At 45.5% G+C, this 17,449-nt stretch overlaps 1 protein-coding gene across 2 annotated transcripts in view; it reads left to right on the forward strand.

Moving 5' to 3' along the window:
• The first annotated feature begins 7,589 nt into the window (after positions 1-7,589).
• Pag1 (phosphoprotein membrane anchor with glycosphingolipid microdomains 1) overlaps positions 7,590-17,449 on the forward strand; it is a 141,568-nt gene continuing 131,708 nt past the window's right edge. For both annotated transcript variants that reach the window (XM_039103032.2, XM_039103031.2), the window contains exon 1: positions 7,590-8,049. The gene's annotated coding sequence lies outside the window, so the exon portion shown is untranslated. The remainder of the gene's footprint in view (positions 8,050-17,449) is intronic.

A 17,449-nucleotide genomic window follows, 5' to 3' on the forward strand; every position in this document is an offset into this window, starting at 1 on the left:
GTGGAGAAAGAGGAACACTCCTCCATTGTTGGTGGGATTGCAGACTGGTAAAACCATTCTGGAAATCAGTCTGGAGGTTCCTCAGAAAATTGGACATTGAACTGCCTGATGATCCAGCTATACCTCTCTTGGGCATATACCCAAAAGATGCCTCAACATATAAAAGAGACACGTGCTCCACTATGTTCATCGCAGCCTTATTTATAATAGCCAGAAGCTGGAAAGAACCCAGATGCCCTTCAACAGAGGAATGGATACAGAAAATGTGGTACATCTACACAATGGAATATTACTCAGCTATCAAAAACAACGAGTTTATGAAATTCGTAGGCAAATGGTTGGAACTGGAAAATATCATCCTGAGTGAGCTAACCCAATCACAGAAAGACATACATGGTATGCACTCATTGATAAGTGGCTATTAGCCCAAATGCTTGAATTACCCTAGATCCCTAGAACAAACGAAACTCAAGACGGATGATCAAAATGTGAATGCTTCACTCCTTCTTTAAATGAGGAAAAAGAATACCCTTGGCAGGGAAGGGAGAGGCAAAGATTAAAACAGAGACTGAAGGAACACCCATTCAGAGCCTGCCCCACATGTGGCCCATACATATACAGCCACCCAATTAGACAAGATGGATGAAGCAAAGAAGTGCAGACCGACAGGAGCCGGATGTAGATCGCTCCTGAGGGACACAGCCAGAATACAGCAAATATAGAGGCGAATGCCAGCAGCAAACCACTGAACTGAGAATAGGTCCCCTATTGAAGGAATCAGAGAAAGAACTGGAAGAGCTTGAAGGGGCTCGAGACACCAAAAGTACAACAATGCCAAGCAACCAGAGCTTCCAGGGACTAAGCCACTACCTAAAGACTATACATGGACTGACCCTGGACTCTGACCCCATAGGTAGCAATGAATATCCTAGTAAGAGCACCAGTGGAAGGGGAAGCCCTGGGTCCTGCTAAGACTGAACCCACAGTGAACTAGTCTATGGGGGGAGGGCGGCAATGGGGGGAGGGTTGGGAGGGGAACACCCATAAGGAAGGGGAGGGGGGAGGGGGATGTTTGCCCGGAAACCGGGAAAGGGAATAACACTCGAAATGTATATAAGAAATACTCAAGTTAATAAAAAAAAAAAAAATTGATTACTAAAAAAAAAAAAAAAAAAACTGACTTCAAAATGGGATAGTACAGGACTTTCTTTTCTCTTAAATTACTGAATTTTGTGGGATGTTCAGTAACATTTCTTGAATAAGTGACTGGGAATGCGTCAAAAAGAAAAGGGGGAGAAAAGCGTTTTACATAGATGTTACGCTGGCTCTACACGTGAAAACAATGTCTATTAGACTCAGCTGTCTCCTTGTGGGCACAAACAAAGCAGTTCCTATGCTGTTTCTTCTCTCTGCAAGAGAAACTGGGCTCCCAGGACTGGAGACAGCTGGCCAGCTTCTTTCTGCCTACACCACATGCGTCCTGGGCTCTGCAGACTGTTGCCAACGCCAACATCTGGCTCTGCTTGCTGTAAACAGAGCTTCATTCCCCTCTGTTTCCAGAAACAGGAGATACCATTGCTTTTCAGTGGAATTCCGGATTAAATATTTCTAAAAGCAGCTGCTGCTTTTAACTAGACGTTTTAGAGCGACAGCTTACTTTACAGCTTTTTGCCCTTGGGGAATCTTTCTATGTGAATTGCTGTGAAATTTCCAAGGCCTCTCGCTCTTCTGTAAGACTGGTCTTGCACTCTTATTTTTCCCCTGGAGGGACATGGGTGAGAGTCCACTGAAGATCACTACCAACTACCAAGTTAACACTTCCAATGCCAGCTTTGTTACCTATGCAGAACAGCAGGGTAGTTTGTGTCATTGTTCAATGTTTCTTCAAACCCAAGGGGCCTTGTGCATGCTAAGCCAGCACTACATGTCATAGTCCTCTGATCCTCCCCACCCCCACCCCCCATCATTTGTCCTATGTAGCAGGAGCAAGCATGCACTGCAGAGATGGTGTGGGACTGAGGGTAGAAGACACTATTCACAGGAAAAGATCAAAAGGGTAGAGCTTGAGGAAGATATATAATGGGGTAAGAATAACAGAAATCATCCACTACATAACTGGTGATAGAATTTGGTGCTGGAGACCACGGGAGTACTTCTTTTGTAACTGGAGTCCTCATTTACTGCATAAACCAGGCATGGTGAACCTGAACATGCGTGTAGTTTCAGCTCCTGGGAGATGGAGACCGATTGCTAGAGCATTCAAGGTCACCCTTGAATACATGGAGCGTTTTAGGCTGCTCTGAACATCTACCTTCTGGTCCTCGGTTTAGTATATTGTACTAAAGTGATAGCTGCTGAGTAGTGTGGATCTAGGCCTTCTCTGCACATTAGCTTTGCAATAGCTTGAATGCTTAGCCCCAGGAGAGAAACATGAGGAATGTATGAGTTAGGGTAACTCAGGAATAGCTATAACATAAAGACGATTCTGAAAAGACTCTGTTTTCACCTTTGTACAACCTGTCTCTTGCTGTCATACGTTTTCTTCTTCCCAATAGAAAGTATCAAATCCTTTGCCCTGCCTTTTCTTCTACAGTACTAGGCCACTAATCTCCTTTAGCAGGAGGCTTTTTCCTCATCTCCCCTGAACATCGTTCCACCATGTTCACCTGCTCTCAGCTGCCTACATTCACAGTAAACTACTCTAGGTCTGAACACTTGCCATGCTGGAATTTCACAGGTTTCCTATGCTATGGCAAGACACTGAGCTTTTCAAAAGTTTACAAAAATTTCTTGGGAAACAAGACAGACTACTCACTTGAGCCCAGCCAGGGATTCAGCTACGGTTTCCAGTGACACTGTTTGCCACCTTATGTGATCGAACCATGCAAAAGTGACAATCAACTGTGTGAAAGGCCTAGCATAATATGTGTGGAGTTTTCTAGCAAGCTTTCCACCGAGCAGCGTCTGATTGCTTTGCTTCCAATTCTGTCCCAGCCTTGCCCGTCACCCTGAGTTCAGTCAGTTCCCTCGTCTGAGTTGTCTCCGTGTGGTAAGCAGACCTGGAGATTCTCACATCCAACAATTGATTTGAGTGAAAAGGATCAAGAAATGTAATTAATAAGGGTGAAGAATTTTCCAGCCAAGATTCCTTAGCTCAGTGATCATCCTGTGATTCTTAGCAGAAATAGTTTAATTTAGGGGAAAGGAAAGGAAATCTATTCGAGGCAGAGCTTCTTGAAAGGGGAAAGAATAGATTTCGGTGCCATTGCTAGTGTCTGTAATTGAAAATTCCATGAGTGACACTTTGAGGGTCATTGGATAAAGAAATTCTCAAAGAGCAGGCTGTGCTGGTCCATACAGAATACAAATGGGGGTGGGGAGGGAGGGAGGGAGGGGAGAGAGAGAGAGAGAGAGAGAGAGAGAGAGAGAGAGAGGAGAGAGAGAATGTATCTGCTATTTCTACCACAGAGCAACAGCACCTAACAAGAAATAAATTCAAAATGCAGACATAGTCAATATTAAGATTTAATCAATGCTTCGACAATATTACGTTTCATGTTTTAAACGTCAATAGCAGTGGCTCAAAACAGAACGGCAGTGGGACATACTAATTAATTTTTTATAAAATTGAGTCATAGATTGCTTGAAGTCAATAAATGGTACACAGATAAATATTTTAGATGGAGTGGCTAGGGCCTTGGAAGACTAGAATAACTGTGGGTTTGTGATGGCTAACTTCTTTGTCACCTTACAAGATTTCGAATCGCCTAAGAGAAGAAACATCTCCATTTGGGTCTATGATGGTTATCTATAGAGCTTAAACCAAGGAAAAAAGAACTGCTCTGGTGTGAGTGGCTCTAGGCCATAGGCTAGAGGCTAGAGTCCCAGAGTAAATAGAAATAGAAGAAAAGAGATGAGGGTGGGGGTGGTGGTGGGGAGCTGAAAACCAGAGCACATATCCCCTGTGTTCTGTCTGTTAATGCAACACAATCAGCTGTCTTAGGCCTTCCCCCACCATGAGGGATTGTACCCCTCAAACAATGACCTCAAATAATCCTTCATTCCTTAAGTCCCTTTTGTCTGTTATTTTATTATAGGAACAAGAAAATGACAAATACCAGTTCTTTATTTAAAAGTCCCAACACAATTTATTCTACTAGCTTCCTTTTTAATTAAAACACTCTTAGCAAAAAACTGGACCAAGGGTCTGCAGAGATGGCTTCATGGTTGAGAGTATACACTACTTTTACAAAGGACCCAGGTTCCATTCCCAGCACCCACACCCAGCAACTCACAACTGCCTATGATGTCAGTTCTAGGGGGCCTAGTGCCCTCTTCTGGGCTTCTTAGGCATCTACATGTGCACACATGATGCACATACACTCACACAGCACGCCCACATACAAACAAGTACAAATACATAAATCATTAAAAAGTACACAACCAAATTTACTGTGAGGCAGCAGTTCTCTCATTTAAATGAATTCTGTTTTGTGAACTCGCCTGGTTTTTTTTTTTTTTTTAATTTATACTCAAAAGAGAGTATAGATACTGCTGGGAGAGGCTGACCTCTGTAGAATAATACATAAATACACACTTGCTTCCAAAACGACACACAGAGGGAGTGCAGTCTATGCCTTAAGTAGTAAAAACAATCTTCAAAACACACGTGAGTTCTCATCGGATGATTGCAGATCCTGATATGAACAATTTGAAAATGAGAACGAATCTCTGGTGCGTCATTTGGTGAAAGGAGCTGGGAAGAGAGATGGAGACTGAATCAGTGATTTCTCCTCACTCACTCTTCCTGAGAGAAATGAGGATGGTAATTACATGTCCCTAGAGCGTGAGTATTGCCCTTCTTAATGCCTGGCAGTCTTGTGCTAGGTAACTGCAGGGCTCTGAGGCGCTGGAAACCACACTATGCAGCCCCAATACGTGAAGCTGCAAAGCTGGACGGAAACAAGAGACACATACTTCCTCCTCAGAAGAACAAAAGCCTCCTAACTCAACAAGTTGGCAAGGCCTTTGTCTTAGTTGGGATTTTATTGCTGTGACCAAGGCAACTTTTATAAGGACAACATTTAACTGGGGCTGGCCTACAGGTTCAGAGGTTCAGTCCATTATCATCAAGGCGGGAGCATGGCAGCGTCCAGACAGGCGTGGTGCAGGAGGAGCTGAGAGTTCTACACCTTCACCTGAAGGCTGCCAGCAGAATATTGGCTTCCAGGCAGCTAGGATGAGGGTATTAAAGCCCACACCCACAGTGACACACCTATTCCAACAAGGCCACACCTCCTGATAGTGTCACTCCCTGGACAGAGCATAATTAAACCATCACAGTCTTTCAAAATATGTGAAAAGTATTGTGGAGAGCATTTTCTTTATAAGATTCCAAGCATGCTTCTGCGGGAACAGGAACATGTTTTCTTACTGTTGCTTATTCCCTGACTTGATTTCATTAGCTATGTGTGTTTGACATATGCGCATACACATGTTCATGTGTTCATGTTCATGCACACATGCAGAGCCCAGAGGTGGATAGTGGGTGTCTTCCTCAATTGCTTTCTGCCTCATGTTTGAGTCAGGATCTTTCACTGAACCTGGACGTCCATGATTGGACTAGACTGTCTGGTCCCCAAGCCCCAGGGTTCACTCCATCTCCACATCCTCAGATGCAAAATAGCAGATGTTGCTTGTGCATCTGGCTTTGTGAGTTCTAGGGATCCAAACTCAGATCCTCTTATATGTGCACAAAGCACTACAGCCACTAAGCCCTCCAGCATGTATTTTTTAAGAGCATAAAATAGATACAATAACTTTCTGTATCTAATTTAGAAGATCATTGTGGGACTCGATGAGGAAATCACGATGGTTAATCTTGTCAGCTTTGCAGGATGTAGAGTGTCTTAGGAAATGATCCTGTATGTGTATCTGGAAAGGTGTTTACAGATAGGTTTAACTGAGGGGGGAAGATGCTCGCCGAATGCGGGCAGTGCCATAGCATGGACTGGGAAGTCAGAATGAAAAGGACTAAGCACCTCCTCATTCATCCGGACTGTCGGTGCAATGTGACAAGCAGCTGCCTCACACTCCTGCCTTCCGCATCATGGTAGACTGTACCCTCAAACCATGACTCAAATCAAAGGCTTCACTCCCTGAGTTGTTGCTGTTGCCAAACATTTGTTACAACAATGAGAAAAGTAGCGAATACAGCCTGGTGGTGAGATTCAGACCTTTATAAGCTCTTGAACCAGTGAACCACTCACCATCCTCTGAAATGGGAAGCCACACTGGATCCTGCATCCTTATCCTCAAAGTACCTTTCCAAGCTGAAGGCTAAGTCTAAATCTCCTACACATTCTCCTGGGCAACATATTAACATTCCTTTCTCGTCACTCAACTTCCTACTCCCACCCCTTCACTCCTAATGAGCCTGTTTTTATCCAGCCAACTTCACTACCTTTAAAAGTGAAACATGTGTATTCAATAAAATGACTGTGCATATGTTTAATATCTCTGGTGCAGGTTTTTTTCCCTGTTAGAGAACTCTTACGAAACACGCGCAGAAAAAAAAATGGACTATGCAGAAAAAAAATGGACTAGTCAAAGAACTGGTTGGTTTAGAATTTGGTGGACTTGGATTCAGAAGTCCCGAGTCCCATATCTGGTTTGGCTATTACTACACTGTCTATCCTCAATTCCGAGTTGCTTGTTTAATAACCTAATTCAAGGCCAACAAAATCAAGTCAGATTTATCTGCAGCTTGTTCCAGGCGAGATTCGAGCCCTCCCCACCTTACCCCACTCCCACACACATTCTCCCTCCTAGTGCCTAGTGGGTGAACCGGAACCACAGTGGATGCGCCTTGGGAATTTGTTCTATGTTAAAAGCATTTCCACCTTATTATGAGGCAGACCCACATACCAGGAACTGCTCTGGGTTTTCTGCCCTCTAAGTGGCAAGGAAGGATTGGGAGCATGGGAGGCTTGCAGCACTGGCCACTGGCATACCTTTGAACCCTATTGGAATAGGGATTCCCCCATCCTCCAGACCTTCTGAGTGTGCATAGGCAAGTGTTTTATTACCAAACAACCAGCAGATTCTCTTGAGGAGCTTTGGGCAAGGCTATTTACAACCTACATACCTGGGCCCCACCTCTCGAGTCTCCGGTGTTTATTTTGGAGTCCGGCCAGGGCAAAGGGCTCCCACAAGCTCCTAAAGGTCTTACTGTACATAGGATCAAAGTAAAAGAAGGTGTTCCGCAAATTGCAGCCCTTGAGGGTTAAGCAATCACCTGAGTTAAACCTGACCTTTGTGCGCTGTCCTGGGACCCTAAGGCAGTTCCCCATAGACTGCATTCTAAGGAACAATGGATGGGCTAAGGAGACAACCTCAGGCACAGAGCTTTTGGTCACCGGCCCCAATTTTGCGAAGCTCCAGCTCCTTGTCCTGCAGCTGGCAGCCACATTAGCCTCGCAGCAGCCTCCCCCCACCTCCCGACCCCGCCCCACCCTTCTCGCCCCGCCCAACCCCGCCCGTTGGCTCCGCCCCCGTGACGTGCCGCAGCAGTCGCGAACATGCGCACTGAACCCCGCGCGCTGCTCCGCCTCGGCGCTGTCATTCTCCGCGGCGCGGCGGCCAGTGCGGACTGCGGTTCCCGCCCGGCGCGCGGGTGCTGTGACTGCTCCTCCAGGGCTGCTGACTGGTAGCTCTGCAGCGCTCTGGAGCCTCTCCTGCGGGGACTCTGTGGTGTAGCATTCCCTCAGAGCTGGAGACAGGCACCGGGAGCTCCGAGCACAGCTCTCAAGGGCTGGCGGCCACGAAGGCGTTTGCTTGGGTCCCCGGTGCAGTCCGAGTCTCTGCGGCTGCCCGGTGCGCCCGGGAAAGTGCACCTCCCCCGGCACGGCGGAGCGGAGGCGACGAGGACCAAGCGGGTCCTGCGCCAGCTACCACCGGTCACCGCGGGCCATCCGGGCTGCTTGTGGCGGAGTTGCAGCGCTTCTTAGCGCACTGAAGCCCCAGAAGACCTCTGCCTCCTGCGAACCAGTAAGTTGACTGTAGTTTCTGAAGTTTCAGACAGCGTGGGAAGGACAGGTTCGTTTTATTCCTGTGGTGCCAGGTCGAGGTGGCACCTCCTGTTAACCGGGCTACGGTTGGAGGAAGGCGTACTAAACTGCAAAGGAGGGGGCATGGCATTCGAGGACCCAAGGCTGGAGTCCAAGGCTGGCTCCTGCCTCTCCCGAATGTGCCAGTTGGAAATGTGCTCGTGGAGGAGACAGGTGCTCCGAGGGCATTTGGCCCGCCGCTAATTGCACATTCTGAGCTCCTTGATTCTGCACCGCGTGGGGTCAGGGACGTCCGCCACCTCCATCCTAGGAGGCTCTGCTGACATCCTCTCAGAGGACTGGCACAGAGATGAGAAACTGAGACACTGCTGCTCGGGCCTGCAGGCTTTCTTGCGCATCCCACTTCACTCTTCCCTTAGGCAGAAGTTGCCATCCTCCCATAATTGGAGCCTAGTCCTTTAGGGAAAAACAACTTATGTGTCAACTGAGTGTTTTGTGCTCCAAGGCAGAGAAAATGAGAAAAGCGCTCTGTGCGTTTTAATTCATATGCTTTAAGGATGTGGGCAAGTCTCAAACAGGATTCGGATGATGGCTGAGTTGTCCTGCATCTCTTATGTAAGTCTCCTGGCTGGGTAACTGCCTCTGTAGGGGCTGCAGCTGTGCCTCCACTCACTCCATTTGTTTCAAGACCAGCTTGAACTGTATTTAATAAAAAACGTTGACATGATATAGCTGTTTGTAGTCAGAAACCAGGCAGTCTTTGAATTGGACTGTCTTCTCCTAATAGGGAGCATGGGAGGAAGAACTTGGTGTATTTTTTCAGGGCAGTTCAAGGAATTAGATACATAAATCATGCTTTAAAATGCCATACTTTGTACAGAGAGCATGCACAGAACCCTCTTTAGAACACATCCCCCTTTGTTTTAGGAAAAGTGGAGATTGTTCATACCAGACAATTGTTGAGTCTGAAAGTTAAGTGCACTGATGGGCTTAATTATCTTAATAAACAAAGAGCATGATTTATAGGTAGCTTCAGTGGCCTACTTTGAAGGGTAGAGATCTTTAACCTTTCGTTCTCAGCTGCCCCTAGGGATTCCTTTTAAACAGAGCAATGGATTCATGCCATTGATGTTTAATACTTGAGTTGATTAAATTTGTAAAAGGAATTCTTTGAAATACCATACAGCCCTGCTGTGTGGCTGATAGGCAGCGACTGATATAAAGAAGATATTTAGAGTGCCGGCTTTGCATTAACCAGATAGCTCACATTGCAGCTGCCCTGTGATACATATGCATCCATAGATGGAAAGAAATATGCCCAGAGAAAAATATATACATGGATTTGAATTTGAAATAAAAGCTCAGGGATGTGAGTCAATGTAAGATTTATTTAGGTGACCTTTAGAAAGAGGCCTGTATGGATTAAAGTGTGTCAGTGGACACAACAAGATGAGCTAAGTAGTTAGAGGCACCTGGTTAAACATAGCTTCTATTTTAAGGATTCTAAGGGAAAAGAAAGGTATTATTTTAAAATTTGAAAGCTGGTCATCACATTGGAGTTTATAGGAACATCGAGTGCTGACCTCTAGAAGAAATTTTGTCCAAGTGTGGGCTTTCAAGGGACCAAATTGGCATTATTGCTGGCTTTGAATCTGGCCAAGTTACCGAAATCCTGTGCCCGGTGTCTCCATCTGTAAAATAGGTGGGTGTAACTGCAGTGCCTTCCTTGTTGGGTTGTGTGAGGCTTAAGTGAAATCCAGAATGTGAAGATATCGAGCTGGTGTCAAGTATAGTAGGCTGACTTTGGGAAAAATTCATGTGTGAAAGGAAATTTGTTTTGCGCTAAGCTGTAGACATTAGACAGCTGTTGCTGGAGGTAATAGAAACAGTTCACATGCGTAACAGGAGAGAGTATAAACACACTGGCCACATGTTAACATTGGATTTACTGTCTCCAGCAGTGCCTCCCTGGAGGGCTTTGGTGGAGGTGGCTTTGTCTTGGTGTTGGAGAGGAAGAAACTGAGGCTCAGAGAGACCAAGTGGTAGAAATTAGAGCTGGCACTTTAAACATGCCTGTTGGAATCTGTGTTCTTTGACCCTGCTGCCTCAGCTTGCAAGCAATGTGGGTGGTTTATCCTTTCTCCACGGGAAGTTTATGTTTAAAGTTTCAGGTATGCAGACTCCTAACTAGCCCTCATAGCCCAGTTCTTCGTGACTGGAAGCTATTATCATCCACCTCAGTGTTGTTGAATGCCAGACCCCGCTTGCAAACCCCATTTGGTGCTAGTGTGAGAGAGATAGCAGGGTGTTTTTGCCTTCAGCTGAACCTGGATTCTGTTACTTCTTTCTTCCTTGTTTATATATTCATAGAACCAAAGAGAAAAGTTGGTATAACTTGATGCTTCACATTCGTAGATGATGCTCGCCATTCTGCCTCCCACTGGCCTGTGCAGTTGCTGTCAGTGGTCCTCACGGTCAAAGGCAGCAATAATCAGTCCAGTAAGGGAGAACCTCACTCAGGCAGAGAGATGGGGCATTGTGCTTATTGTGCACTCAGTGTTCTGAAATGTAAGTCATGTATCCATCACAGCCATAGGCACACTTCCTTTAGTCTTAGGTTCAAAGCCATAGGAAGCAGTTGTGGGGAGATTCCAGATGAGTCATTTTGGTTTGACATCTCCATGGACTGTTGAGTTTCTGCTCTGAGTTCTAGGGTGTAGGGTGATCGAGTGGCCATGGTACTTTGTGGCTTTCTTAGGCTCATCTACGTGCCATCGTGTTCTGGCCTTCCGTCTTTATCTTTTAGATACTAAAATCTAATTGCTATAGAAAGCTCCCAGGCAGTTGACGAACCCAGGCTAGTCAACGTTTAATGAAACCTTCCTAGCTAATATACCTACCATTAAAAGGTGCTCTAAGCTAGATGCTCACTGCTACCTGACTGATATTCTGGGTCTCTCCCTCCACCCTCCATCTTCTACTTCCTCTGCCCCTCCCTCACTCTCTCCTCTCCTCTCCTCTCCTCTTCCTCCTCCTCTTCCTCCTCCTCTTCTTCCTCCTCCTCCTCCTCCTCCTTCTCCTTTCCTTTCCTCCTCCTCCTTCTCCTCTCCTCTCCTCTCCTCCTCCTCCTCCTTCTCCTCTCTTCCTCTTCTTCCTCCTCCTTCTCCCCCTCCCCCCTCTCTCCCTCTCCCTCTCCCTCTCTCTGGTGTCTGTCTCTCCAAAGCTTCTCAACAGTGAGTTTCCAGTAGTGAGCTTCTGAGAACCTGGAGGCATAATGACACAACTTCGGTGTGTCAAAAAGAACTCTTGCCACCAACCCAGTCCTCTCTCTGATACCCTCTGCGACTATTCCCTGTTCTGAATTTTCTGATCAAATGTCTCCCTGGAACATGTCTATAACTAGAGCTAAGCCTGTGAAAATGACTTGCATATGGTTGTTTTATTTCCTGTTTGTGTTGTTTTAGTAGGTTTTCTGTTGTCACTTTTAAATCTACAAGAAATCCCTTCCCCACTAAAACACACACACACACACACACACACACACACACACACACACACACCAGTTTTCTTTTGCTCTCAGAAGACCCATGCACAACTGCGGCACACCACCTTTCATTCACTGAATCTTATATGATTTCTGAAGCTAAGCAGCTTGGGTCTGCTTAGGAAGAGGATGGGAGAAGGCTCAGGCACATGATATGCAAATCAATTTGAATGCGGATGTGAGTGAGTGAGGACCATTTACTCCGGTAATCCCATTAGTCCTTTGGTTTTTCACTGTATAGTTGAGGAACCGGGACTTGATTTTAATCTTCCCTCATTCAGTGTATGGGGCGACTTGGAAGTTACATTTACGGTTACACAGACAAGCACTGTGTCATCTGAGCCTCAAGGTCAGGTGGTTTGCAGAGTTCAGGAACACGGGGTGGATTTGAGAGAAGACAGCCTTGAGCATGATTTATCTGATCACTTTTCTAGTCTGTACCGGTCATGCTCTCTGATAAGAGCTGGAGTGAATATTCATTCAGCTGGGAGCACTTCCTGTGTGTTTTCCTCAACCCTGACGCCAACCTTCTGGGCAGATCCTGTCCTGCAGTGCTTCTGCAGAAGTAGAAACAGTTCTAGAAAGGTCATGGGTCCAAGATTGCATGAATAAGTTTCATAAGAAAAAGTAAAACTCAGAAATTTTTGGTCTTCCTTATGCTCCTGCCTCTGGTTTTTGAGCTATTGTAATAAGTTCTACAGTAGAGATAGACGGTCTGAGGCTTTGCAAACTCTCCTGTCCACAGCTGGGATTGGCTACAGAAGAAGTACCATGTCTGTATTTTTGTCAAGGTAGAAGCTTAAGCTTAATTTATGTTAGAAATCAAAAACCACATTTCACTCTGTGAAGAAGGAGCGAAAGCCACGTGCTAATCTGTAGGTAAGAAGCCTGAGTGCTTCCGGTGGGGTGGCAAGGCAAACTTGCTTCATCTGTGCCTTGGGTCTGATGCTTGCATCATTGTCCTCGAACAAAGGAGAAGTGGAAAGTCAGGCCTGTGATTTTTTTTTTAAGTTTATTTAAATCTAAAAATGTCAGATTTACAACAGCAGCACCAGTTACTTGTGACATAACTATGTTTTTTAAGGAAATGCACCCACATAGCTAACAAGTAGGGATCAACTGTGTCCTCCCAGAGCAAGCATATTGCATGTAAGCTCCCACGTGTGTGGTGTAGCCTTCCTCTCCAGTCCGGAGAGAAAGCAGAGCCACTACAGCCATACTGTCAGATTCTCAGAAGCCTTCTGTGAGATAATGCCTCTGCAGAGGGAGGAGTGGGAGGACAACAGAGAGACAGGCTCACTGCCTGGAGCTCAACCCCAGCCCACACCAGGGAAGCCCTCTGCCTGCCTGAGCTATATCCTCAGCCCCACTCCCCTCTGGGTTTCACACTGGAACCAGCATCATTGTGCTTGAAGTTTAAAAGTTAGTCATATCTTCATAGCATTCAAGCATAGCATGGATGGCTCCTGTCTTCCTATGCTAGACTCTAAGACTGGATGAGTTTCAAACCAGCAAGTGATTAAAAACTTATTTTAAAACTCTGCTTTCTCCTTTCTAAATATAGACTGCCAGGGGACAGGAAATGTGACCTGACTGTGGCTTTATTAAAACACAGAGCCTTTGAGCCCCTGTGAGCTTTATGGAGTGGACTTTAAAGTTGCTGGCAACCTTATTCTACCCGCTCCAATTCCGCAAGCCTCCAGGTGGCCCAGCCAACATACCATATCGACCCTTTATCTACAAGTGACGAGCTTCACCTGTCTTCCTCAAAGGACCTACGGTGTGAGTGTGTCAGCACTATGTCACCTGTCCTCCTTCATAGCCAGGCTCGGGGCTGTACTGGATGGTTCTCTGAATGTTATCTGAGGAATGAAGAGAGAGAGGAGGACTCCTCGTGCATCTGGTTTCATGTATTTATGACTGTCCATCATTGTTGGCTGCTTCGCCCACTCCAGCCCTTTACCCTAATGTGTACTCTTGCCCCATCCCCTAGCTGTGTCGAACACAGTGGTCCTGAAGCAGCACATGCTGTAAGCCAGGGGTGACAGGGCCACACCACGTAGTGACTGTTAAAAAGAGGGCCAGTTGCTAACACAGTGGTGCACAGTTCCCCACAGCCTGTGCCCTCAGCACTTGGGAACTATACTGAGTAGCATTATTATTTTATATGTGACATACAAAGAGCTGTGAGCCTCTAATTCATACTTAACCAGCAGCTTGGCTGTGTTTGCATCAAGTTTGGCGAGAGTGAGTCACACTCACTTGGACATTTATCAGATAAGTATTTTTGGAGATAAGGTGTTTGGGGTAAGTTGCTCCATAAAATTGTCAAAGAAAAGACAACAAAAATAAATGAAAATATAGGAGTTTAAAATTTAAAAAGAGAATGTTACTTTCCTTCAGGAAATGGTACTTGGTCTGAGTCCGTACTTCAGTGGTTGGGGTGGGTGTGATGATGTCACTGCGGTGGGTGTGATGATGTCACTGAAGTGGGTGTGATGATGTCACTGAGGTGGGTGTGATGATGTCACTAAGCAGGATAGTGGATAACAGTAGCTCAGTTGATGTGGTAAGGAACAATTGATGTGGCAGACGTGGTTATGGAATTGGATAGTAGAGGCTGGAGCCACTTTGTGAAGTGACATGGTGGCCAGACTTGGTCCCACAGGTGAAAGTGAGCACATTGAGTTCTCCTCAGAGTTCTGGAGTTGAATTAAAGGCCTCACAAATTCACAAATTCCAGGCAAGCACCCCGTCCCTGAGCTCTATCCCATTGTTCCACTCACTTTTGAGACAGGGCTCAGTAAGTTGCCTGAACTGGGCCTTGAATTCAGTATACAGCCCAACTAATCCCCCTGCCTCAGCCACAAGAAGCTGGGATGACTATCCAGTCCTGCCAGGCCTGACCTAAGCTGTTGGTTTAGAACATGCAACGTAATGTATCAACGACACAAATGAACTAGGAGACAAAAAAGGGAAGCCATTAAAGTCTTCATTCATACTGGTAAGGGTATAGATGCTGGGGGCGGGGCAGAGAAGCAGGGCCCTGAAGAGCCTCCCCAGATGGCCTCGCTCAGATCCCTGAAGAGATAGAAGTGAGCACAGAGGGCGGAGTGCTCCACAGGGGAAGGTGACAAGCTGTGGATTTATGCAGTGTGAGGCACCAGAGAGACGTCAGAGCCTAGAGATGCTATGCAGACTGTGGGCTTAAAATTCGAGGCAACCACCGAGGTGCAAATGGAGGTTTACCATCCATTTTCGGCTTATTAATGTATTGAGTCCATTGTGTTATCCGAGGCATCTTGGATATAATGGCGTTCACTTGTTTTGCTGGGCCTCATTGTCTCCCAGATAACTAACTACTCTAGATGGATGTTGACATTGCTGTCTGCCTGAGAGACTGTGTGGAATAAAAAAATTAAGTCGAGGCCAGGGTGCCACACAGAAAGAAAAAAGGAGATGGGATGGAAAGTTTAGCTGAGAGAAATTTTTGACACAAAAAGATGACAGAAGCCGGAGGCAGAGCAGGATGAGGTGCTTGGCTGAATGGGAGCTGGAGACACAGAAGTGAAACCGGAAGGTGCCACAGGGCAGAGTTCTCTTCCTTCCTTCGCTTGTGTCTGCACCAGAGATGGGGCGATTGTCTGGTGGCTTTCAGTTCCTCTCCATCAGCACTAAGACTCCGCATGGTAGGTGGGGATGACGGTCAGGAATGAGGCACGATCCTGAACTCAGTCTACTAACGGAGTACGGTTGTCATGGTGTATTGTTTTTTCCCTTGATTTCCCCATCATGATCAGAGGAGCACAGACACATGGCAGAGTGGGAAGAACAGGAGACGATGCTTTCTCAATGCTTAAAGTGCTTGATTCTCCATGCGAGTACGTCTCCTTCTGTACCTGAGAAGGAGTGCATAGGTGGGAAGTGAAAACCAGCGCAATCTCAGGTTCACAAAGGACTAATTTTATATGGCGTGGTGTCATTAGAATGTTGACCCCTGTGCACCAGCACTTAGTAGCATGTTTGGTCCGTTGGATCATCTGAGGCAGTCTGTATATAATATCTCATGGTTTTCATTTGTTTTACATTGTAGACAATGTGGAGTATTCATTAACCATGAAAATAGATGGTTTTTCTGCTTGAAGTCTAAGAAGTGAGGAAGTCTGAGTCTATGAAGTAAGGGAGTCTGTCACCATAGAGACACCATGGTGCTGGGAGGTGGCTGGTCACATTGCATTTGCTGTCAGGAAGCAAAAAGAGAACAGGAAATGGAGCTGAGCTTTAAAACCTTCAGGCCCTCTCCCAGTGACGCATTTCCTCCAGCGAGCTTGTACAACTTTCTAAACGTCCGGGGACCCAGGACTCAAATGTATGAGCCTATACATCAGTGGTTCTCAACCTTCCTAATCCTGTGAAACTGTAATACAGTTCTTTTTGTTATGTTGTCCCCAACTACAAGGTTATTTCATTGTCACTTCATAACTAATTTGGCTACTCTTATGAATCGTAATATAAATATCCATGTTTTCCGATGGTATTAGGGACCCCTGTGAAAGAATTCCCAAAGGAGTTGTGACTCACAGGGGGAGAGCTGGTGCTATAGAAGGAGCGTTTGACATTTAAACAGTTACACTATGTTACGGAAATCAGCAACGTGAAACAGAGACCAGAGGAGAGACCCAGCTGCTAAATGATAAAGGTTGTCATACCCAAACTGAGATGTTCTGGCTTCAAATTCTAGGTTCAGATGACTCTAAGATACTTCTTTATCACTGGCTACTAAAGGAAAACCTGGAGGAGGCGGGAATGCTTAAGATCTGTTTTTAAGTTAATTTGCTTAAAGCATCAACACTACAAACTATTGTGGACTAAAATTCCTCTCTTTAATGGACCAAAGGTTATTTATGCAAATATATCTAATTAAACTGGGGAAAAAATAGAGTTCACTTCTATAAAACAAGCTGCTTTTTTTTTCTTTCTGTTACTGGTGCTGACTTTTTAAAAAGCTCCTACCCATAAAGCATAGAGACCTAATATTTTAAACTGAAATTCTTGTAGTTAAACATGCTCTTTGTGCTGCAGTGGGAACATATTTCTTTATAATTGCGGTTTCTGCTGTGTGCGAGAGGCATTCTGTATGTGCATTTTGTGGTACAAGTATATTAGACAAAGCCAAGCCAAGCTAGGTTTAAAGTGTTGGTTTCCTTAGTGATGTCCGTGGCTGCTCTGGTCGCAGGACCCGATAGACTTATTTCGCTTGCTGAAGCAGCTATCATGTTAACCATAGGAGGCTGGAGTCCTACACTGGCCCTGTTTTTTTTCCCTACCAGATGATGCAATATAACAAGTTGTATTTTGGCCCTAAACGGTCTAAAATGTCCCGAATATTTCATCAAATCATATATAGAAACATATGTACAGTAGTGCTTGAGTCTTGAAATGGATATATACTCTCATAACCATTGAAAAGGGTTGTAATGTTGTGTTTTTTATTACACACACACACACAGAGAGAGAGAGAGAGAGAGAGAGAGAGAGAGAGAGAGAGAGAGAGAGAGAGAGAGAGTGAGTGTTTATCCTTGGGGTCTGCTAACTGGCGATTTGCAGATGAGCGCAAATTCTAGCAAGTAGCCAATGCTATCCTCCAATGTCAGTGTCAAGCTTCGTGTGGTCAACCATCCATTTTAGCTTCAGTAGAAAAATCTAAAGGGGCTGTCATTTCTGTGACCTCAGTGGATGGCTCTGTTTTTTTTTTTTTTTTTGGTTGTTTTTTTAAAACAAAAATTCATTGGATGCCAATTACTTTTTAATAACGAGACACTAGTAAATTCTGAAG

This window comes from Rattus norvegicus, chromosome 2 (genome assembly GCF_036323735.1).
Source record: "Rattus norvegicus strain BN/NHsdMcwi chromosome 2, GRCr8, whole genome shotgun sequence".
NCBI classification, from domain to species: Eukaryota; Metazoa; Chordata; class Mammalia; order Rodentia; family Muridae; genus Rattus; species Rattus norvegicus.